Source organism: Hibiscus syriacus, unplaced genomic scaffold (assembly GCF_006381635.1).
Source record: "Hibiscus syriacus cultivar Baekdansim isolate YM2019G1 unplaced genomic scaffold, ASM638163v2 tig00110151_pilon, whole genome shotgun sequence".
Classification (NCBI taxonomy): Eukaryota; Viridiplantae; Streptophyta; class Magnoliopsida; order Malvales; family Malvaceae; genus Hibiscus; species Hibiscus syriacus.
Genome location: NW_024062603.1, coordinates 3,673,366 through 3,680,298, shown reverse-complemented (window position 1 = coordinate 3,680,298; position 6,933 = coordinate 3,673,366). Strand labels below are relative to the sequence as shown.

The 6,933-nt window shown below is 33.4% G+C and overlaps 1 pseudogene; it reads right to left on the bottom strand.

Moving 5' to 3' along the window:
- Positions 1–619: 619 nt before the first annotated feature.
- LOC120215652 lies at positions 620–5,323 on the bottom strand (annotated as a pseudogene).
- Between the last annotated feature and the right edge of the window lie 1,610 nt (positions 5,324–6,933).

Here is a 6,933-nt window from a genome sequence, read left to right as displayed (position 1 = left end):
GTTGGCGGATGTCAGAATATTTAAGGCTTGATTTCACGTGAAGTAAGTCATCCAGCTGGTATGTGACATAGGTGGTTTCGTCATCCCAGGCTTATATGTTCTATTGACCCTTGTAATTTACGTTGTCACAAATGAAATGTTCTTCCTCCGTAAGTTTCCTGCACAAACACAATCCACACAGCCCTTTCTCATCAGCAGCATCAATTAAACCAAATAAATCTTGCCGAAGCAAAACTTATCCACCACAAGCTAACATAACCTATATGCAACTAAATGCAACTAAAATGGTGTGCATACTTTGTTTTAGACGAGCAATAACTTAAGTGAAAAGACAAGAAATTGCGTTTTTTACGGAATTATCGACTGTCATCAACAACACATGCTTATATTGACCATACAACCACGTACCATCTACTTGGACCATACATTTGCAAAATGGAAATCCTTTTATGCATGACTTGAATGCCCAAAAGAGTCAATGAAATATTTTCTTCCCTGGAACAAGTTGACCTTCTTCGTCACATGTAGGCATAGTTTAAGATTTCTCTATGGTTCCTGGGATAAATCGCTTCATTGCTTGTAACAAATGTGGTAGCTCATTGTACGATGTATCTCAATCTCCATATGTCAGCTTCATTGCCTTCATTTTTGCGTTTCATACCTTGTCGTATTTTACTTGGTATCCAAATTGGATTCGAATAGATGCAACTAACACTGAACAAGGGATCCTTGGATTCTTCTCGACCAACACCTTCACATATTATCATATTACATTAGAGTCCAATAGACGGTGGTCTTGTTCGATTGAGTTTCACAAACATGTGTGAGGACCATTGTACCTTGTGATGACCCAAGCATCGTGCCTCTGAATTTTGGACACTCTGATCTTCCACTTGCACTCTGGGCCATATTTAACACACTTCGCATATATAGTTTTTTTTGTTGGACTCTGCAACATGGCCTTTTATTCAATACTCTTTAATCGCTAGGGTAGCTTCATCTTTTCCTCTAAATTACATCTCAATAGAAAATTCACCAGAATTTTTGAATGATTCAGCCATGTGGTAAGGAGGTATATGTGGCATGTCTGGGAATTCTAGTGCCCTTATCGCATCATAATCTATCTCTTACATGTGAGGTGTAGGTTGATACGTTTTCGAAACTTCATCAGTGGCCAGGTTAGATGCACCAGCACAGCCAAAATTATCATCGTTGGCCAAAACAGGTTCCTCAGTTTCTTCATCTTTGATGGAATCATCATGGATTTCTCCCCATTAATTTTCAACATTAACATCAATAGTCAATTCTGAATTATATATGTTTCTCTCCTCATACTATGTTGCTGCAGTTGTTCCACTGACTTCATTTCAACTTTCCAATAGCGCCATAAAGTTTTTATCAATCTGTATGTCGGGTCCTCAAACTCACTTCCGAAAGCCATTCGATATGAATTTTCAGCCACATTTCTTGATGACCCATGAACATCAAATATGTTACGCACATCAACAAATAACTCAATAGCTGAAATATTTGTTGACGTATGTAATCCAATCATGGTTCCAATATCATCATCTTCTTCAATTGGTATTGCAACATATCTAACTAGATTGGGACATACCATGAACCTGTACTCCAAACCATCAATTGTAGCTCAAATTTTCCTTTTTATCCTCTTCTTCATTTCTAAAAATTTGATGTCCCTTTTGAACATCATATTTATAGGTCTTTCAAATTGAAAAACAACTCCGACCTCATTTTCCATAATATGTCCATTATAATGGACAATCGTGAAAAAGATGTTGCTCATTTTCTCCACAAATTTAAAATTTGTATTTAGAATTATGGTACAATATGATCATAAATCGTAAAAATGATATTATACAATATAAAAATAATATTAACATAACAACAATCGTAAAATTAACAAATGTTTATAAAAATAATATTAACAAAATAATCAATAGTAAAATACCTTAAATAAAATTTCTTCAAACTAAATTCACCTTCGTTATGGAAAAAATTAACAAACTATTAGACTAATTTCAAACAAAAGAATAGAAATTTAAACCAATTTACCATATAATACATACTCAAATTAGAATAACGAAAGAAAAAAAACACACTAAATTTTCTGGAATGCTCCCTCTGTTAATCTTCTTTGCAATTGCTTCTGCTCCCTCTATCAATTTTCTGAATTACAATTGTCCCGATTTCATTCTTACATATATATAGTTGGAAGAAATTTTTTTAATGCTCAACTTGTTATTATTACAGGGTATAGGTTAGGATAGGATAGGGTATAAGTTAAGCTTTTATCATTCGAATGCCAGCTACCTACCAACCTGCACCTACGTGAGTTGCATGTCATGCGACTTTGTCGGCCACGCGAAAGGGAGACGCATGAGACTTTACCGGCCATGCTAGGGGACCCTCCGGAGACGCATGTGGGAGACGAGCATAGCAACCCCCGAGAGACGCATGGAAAGCCATGTGACTCCCCCGCCCGGGCCATTTGGCCACCCGACCACGCATGAAAAGCCATGCGTCTTTGGCCATGGACTTCTCCCCAACCACTCATGGAAAACCATGTATCTTTGGTCAAAATGCATCGTCCCCGTAAGGGTCTCAACTAAGACGTTACGACGGCAGCGCGACTTCGGAGTACACTGGAACATTCACCCTATTCCACAAAATAATTTCTACATTGCGTTATTCGAGCATTTTTTTTTCAAATGCATTATCTGAAAAAATTCAGCCGATTTTGAAGCCTATGACTACATGTAACACTAGTTTATAGCAATTCAGTTATTCAAAGAATCAATGCGACTGAGACAGAGTTGTTGGAGATACAGATATCTGACCAACTTCCCTTTTACTAACGCCATTTGGATCAACTTCCCATCGGGGTCCCCCCGTGCGTAATTTTCCATGAAGCTAACCTTTTAACAGGGGACGTGTCCGGTCCTTGCCCGAAGTTATAGCCCTTCAATTAATTATTGAATTGGCTCCTACTTTTCAACTAAAAACTATATCCACTTAAGGGGAAATTACTGTTTTGTTGCTATTCCTATGCTCAGAGAAATTCTTTTGCTGATTGAAACTTCTGAAGTTCTTTGAAGCTTTCGGAATTCATATATTCCGACTAATCATTATCTCTCGACGTTATTACTAATATATAGATAACTATAATCACATCACAACTATTTTTCTTGTAAGTTTATGAATATTTATCATAATCTTAAAGAGTTGTTTCGTTTATGGAATGTAAGATTACTTTTGAAAGTGAGATTACCAGAATGTTGCATTACTTAACATATTACTGAATGTTGTATTACCTTGTTTGATTTGTTTTGTAAGAATGTATGATTGTAGTGTTTGGTTGAATGAATATAAGATAAGAAAAACATATATTTTACCAAATTATCCTTAAGATATATTTTCTTTTAAAAAATTGAATTCTCAATATTAGAGTAAACAATCAACATATTTACTTGAAAGCTTGAAACTATAAGTTTTTATTATTTCTAATTTTAATAAAATTCGTATATACTTACACTGATATAAGTATGTGTTAATTGCTACATTTTTTCATTTATGCTACATGTATGAATTGTACAAAAAATATCATATCAAATTATATGAAAAAAATTAATAGAAAATATTTAAAAATATAATATGAAAACCTTTTATGAAAATTAATCCTGAATAATACATGTAATAAAACATATACAAAAAATAAAATTTGAATCGAACATATACGCAAAAAAATCAAAATAAAATTTGATATATTTTATTTTACATTTTATTTTATATGCATAATATTATTTTATAATAAGTATTAAAAAATAAATAAAATATATTTATACTCGTGTAATTATAACCAAAAAAATGATCATTTTGAAATAATTATATTATTCAGAGGTATTATTATCCAAAGTGAAGGGAATTATCTAATACCTAAGAAAAGGAGTGGAATGGGATTTCTAGGAATACAAGGTAAAAAAGGTACTATAGTTAATGTTTCATTACCTCTCGGTGGGAGTGTTTTTGAATCAAACGTGACTATGTGATTCCGGAAAATTATTCTATTTGGTAATGATCTTTTCTTTGATTCAAGTGTTCTCCAGGTGTAACATTAATACTAAGGGTTTGTATATAATCCTTATAAGATTGGGGGGAGAAATATTGAATTCTTTCTCTTTTAATCTCTTTCTACACCGTATATCATTTTCTTCAACTTATCGTTCTTCATCTCTTTCGTTGAGTCATCAGTACACCATCTAAACTTATCATAACATATTTTTTCTCTTCAACATACTCGTGATCTTTATAAGGTAAAATTATAATCATTCAAGGTCGTTAAACCATACTATATGTCTATATCTACATAATATTACACATATACGCTCCACGCTGTGTAAGGAAATATGGCATCATCCCCGAGAGTGGTGGTGTATCTACCCTATATCCGGGGTAAGAAAATGTTTATTCTAAACTTGAATTTTTTTTCTATTAATTATTTATTTTATTAGTTATTCATTTTATTAATTGTGTCATCATTAAAATTTTATTTATATCCATACATGTACAAAAAGTTTATATTATTAATATATATACTCTCCTTCAAAAATATTATTGAATCCGTCACTACTACCCGATAGCTTAGAGATCAACCTTCCGCTTCCATTTTTGTGCTTGAATTGCTTGGCTGAAGATGTCCACTGTCATGGAGCAATTCATCTTTACAGTAACATGCCTCTTTATGATGTTCAACACGTTGATCCTTCCTCCAATTCTCGAGTAGCTGCTCATGGTCAATGTCCCGGAGCTGGCGTCAGCCACCAAATTCGGACTGGCCAAGAGCCGATCCATTATAATATCGATTGTAATGTTCATCCGCACGGTTCGATGGGGCTTCGCACGGCCTGCATGCCCCCGAGCATCCCCGACCACCTTGCCATAATAGTAAAGAGTTGTGGTGGTATTCCTATACTTGAACGATGCTATGTTGGGATTTTTAACTGAAACATGAGCTCTTACGGTGACTTTGGAACCCAGCTTAGGAGTCGTGCCATTGATTAGCTCGAGCTTTGTAACCGTGATACCGTTCATTTCGATGATTGGATCCTTGACTCAAAACACCGTGAAAATTAGAGTTATGATCACTGCAGCTAGGATGGTCGTCAGAGCAGCAATGTAACCGAAGCATTTGATGAATTTCTTACGTCAGAGTTTTTATCAGACGCAGCGCTTCCTCTCCGTTGTCGCTTTTGGGAAGGTCCGACGCCGGTGCTAGAGGCTTTGCCTGCTCCCTTTCCGCCATGTGAAGAGTTAAATCGGGAAATTAAGGGAAGGATGTTTTGGAGAGATCTAATTTTGTGGCTTTATAATGTTTTTAGTTCGTTAGTCGAATTTTAATAATGCAATTGAGACATCGTTGATTTGATTACCTTTTCTTTTTCTACTTGAATGTGTTGCATTTCAAATTCCAGGCTGCTCTATGTTGACTTGGAGCACACCTTTGCTTGCTTTGAATTTACACTTAGAGCATTAAATGGTTTCCTATTCTTTCATACGAAGTCATTACATATTGTTAAATTTAACCAATTAATTAATAAGTGTTACACTGTAACCTGTATGATAAGTCACATCATACTTTTAAATCTAAATTTAAATATTAAAAACGATAGTATTAAAAATAACAATTATAGGTTTTAAATATGAATTGTAATGCAAAATAAAATGTTAACCTGGCTCCCTTTAATGAGACTAACCATTGAATCAAAGTTTTCAACTAACGTGGTTGTGTGGCATGGATAAATTTATGAACATCAACATCGTCTGAGGCAACTATTAACCACTTCTATGTAATTAATAACCGGACTGATCTTATTTTTCTTCAATAACCATACAAATTACAAGGTTTCAAAATCATACTAGAAAGACATAAAATGGAAAGAAACTCAAAAGTCTTTGAGAGCAGGAAGCTGTAATTATCTAATTTTGTCCCATCAATTTAATTTGAACGAAAAGAACATCATAGGTTAAATGCTAATCATAATATTATATTTTGATTTATTTCAATATCTCATGTAATCTCATATTTAGAAATTGTATAGATAAAATTGATTTACTTTCTTTAATAAAGGGATTGTGTAGACATGTTTTAATCTTAGTCGTTGATATAAATGATCTTGACCATTGGATATGAGGAGACTCAACTGTAAATATTGGTCTTTTTCATCTCATTGAACTCACAGAAAGCAATAGAATTCACTTTATACCTTCGAGGAAGAAGAGTGAAAAGAGAGGGAGAGTCACTCAAGAATTGTAATTTGGAAGATACAAGCAATAAAAACAGATTTTTGCTTAAAGTTAATTTTTTTTAATTCTTTTTTTTAATTCTTATTGTTTTGATCGATTTTGATTTTTTTTTTAAAATATTGTTGGAAGAGAGAACTGATGAATAAGGAAAAATGCCTTCAAATAGATTTTCTTAAACATAACATCTAACATTCCTTGAGGGTTTTCAATGAAAACCGATGATATTCTTTTAATTTTATTTACTTATATGCTTGTTGTTTTGTTAGTCCCGATCTTGCTTGTTGAGTCAATAGAAATGATGAAATAGCCAAGGGGGTGAATTGATAAGTAAAAATTTTGGTGGAAGTATAAGGAAAAATGAAAATTTGAACACAAGAATTTGAGTGGTTCAACTTTCTAAATCAAAGTCTACATCCACCACCTTAATTATTACACTAAGGATTTTCAAAAATTCAGTAATTTATATCAACATTCGAGGACAAGGTGTAACCTTAGAACCCCCTCAAGAATTATACCCCAAATTCTTAAGATACTCTCTCAAAGAGAAAATTACAAATTTGCAAAACTTAGAAAAACATCACAATGAAATTGTTTGCACAATTCAAGAAC